Raw genomic sequence first — 2,269 nt, forward strand, 5'->3', positions numbered from 1 at the left:
GGTGGTCCATGTCCATGCTTGGCGATCAGCGACGGGTCAAAATCATGAGAGAAGAACAGGGCAGATCAGTTGGGATGAAGGGAATTGCGAGTGGAGCTCGAGAGAGAAGAGGGCTGCGAAGAGGGTGTCGGCGGTCGTGAACCATCAGCGTTGGAGGTTGGGTGGTCCGCGGCGATGGGGAATCGGGAGAGGGCAGCGCGTGAGGGAGAGGAGGATGGGAATTGGGTGGAGAAGAGAAGAAGAATCGGGGAAAAGAAGTGAAGGATCGGAGAATTTTGTGATTAAAACTTAGATTAACTTAATTAACCTCTAAGTTTATTGCCCAATCAACTCCTATTTAAGGAGTATTCCAAATAGGCTTTCTCCATGCCAAATAACTTTATCCCCTTAAACGGCTCATACAAACTCCGTTTAAATCCCAGAAACTTTATAAAAATTTCAATAAGATTATTTGTCAAATAGCCCTATTATTTAATAATTATTTGGGCATCATATTTTACAAATTTACCCTTTAACCCTTTAAGATCGAGTTAGGTTACTAGGAAAATAAATGATATGTTTCTCTTGATTCTGAGTAGCCTTTGAGACCTTGAGTGGTTTAAGGAATATGAACCAAGTGTGTGGTAGGTGAGTGTCTATTATCGAGAATGTTAGGAACTTGATTTGATGACGACTTGACTAGGACAAAGATTGAAGCTTGAAGAGCTTGAGTCACTTATTGCAATGCACACAAGAACTTATGTTGAGGCCATACTTAGGTTACTCCATAATCGTGCTCACCAATGAAACTAATTGATAGAGTTAGAAAGTGCACTAGGGATTATGATGCATTATAGAAACAAATGAATTTAGATTGCGACATTTTACTTGAGGACAACCAAAGGTTCAAGTTTGGGGATGTGATGTATGTAGATTATATACACTTTTATACATGTTTTGATGCACATTCAGGTGCTTTTCTTATACTTGATCTATATATTTTTATACCTATTTTCATATTTTTAGCATAATTACTTTTCTTTGTCAAAGATATGCTCTTTGTGTATTTTTTATTTGGCATGAGCCACTTTGGGGCAAAACGGTGCTCCTAGATGATTCGGAGAGTAAACAAAGAAAAATGACCCCAGTCATGTGATCCCACAAAGCCATGCCAAGAAATAGAGGAGAAGATGGCCATGGTCGTGTGAAGCGACACAGCCATGTGGCATGACCAAAGGAGTGAGACACGACCGTGTGATCGCACACGACCGTTTCAGCCATCTAAAGAACAAGCAAGATATGATCGTGTGATCCCACACGGTCGTGCCACCCATCCCGAGAATAAGCAAGACATGGCCCTGTGATCTAACACGATCATGTCACCTAACCCGTGGCCAAGAAGAAGATGGTCGTGTGGATGTCACATAGCCATGGCACGGGTAGGCCCGCGCCCCACACTATATAAGTGGATCTCTTCCTCATTTTCAAGGGAGGAAGGTTCTCCCTTTAGGAGATCCATCTTGGTGCCGATCTTCATCCTTCTCGGGCTCTATTCGTTGAACCAAAGCCATTTTGATCACTTTATTGACTCTATAAGTAAAGGATTGTATCCAAAGATCACTTTATGCGATTAGATAAGCTTCTTTTCCCTTCTTCTTCTAGTTGGGTTTCAATGTTTGTAATTCTTATGTCTTTGGATCTTTTTCTTCTAGCCATAGAGTAGATCTATTGTTCTAGAATTAAGGGAGTAATTGTGGTATGGATTAATATAAGAACTAATGGATATGTCAATTTCCTATCTAGATGACATTATCATGCTTTGTATCTATTTGATCTTATGTGTATGCATTTTATTTATGCTTAATTCTAATGTTTGATTAAATGGTTATGTAGAATTATTGACTGCGTAGGGGGTGTGCCCTAGATTGTATGACTAAGGGAGCCTTGTGGTAGGTATAATCCATTTTTGGAGGTCAAGGGCATCACCTTAAAGGGAGAAGCAATTCCCCACATGGAAGTAGGGAATTATACAAAATTGTTGTCTTTATCTCTATGATTAATGAGTATGAGTATGTTCTTGTAATTAATGACCGAGGGACCCTAGTGATAGGGGTGACCCATTACCTGACTTCATAGGAATCATTCCTATTCAATAGCAAGGGATATTGATCCAAATATCATGCTAGCTTGACCACTACAGAGGAGAGCCAGTAATGAATCTAACTTCCTATAGATGCATGTAAATTGAGGGTAGGAAATTAGTGAACCATGATATATTGTTAAACATCAT

The sequence above is a fragment of the Zingiber officinale genome, chromosome 5A, assembly GCF_018446385.1.
Source record: "Zingiber officinale cultivar Zhangliang chromosome 5A, Zo_v1.1, whole genome shotgun sequence".
NCBI classification, from domain to species: domain Eukaryota; kingdom Viridiplantae; phylum Streptophyta; class Magnoliopsida; order Zingiberales; family Zingiberaceae; genus Zingiber; species Zingiber officinale.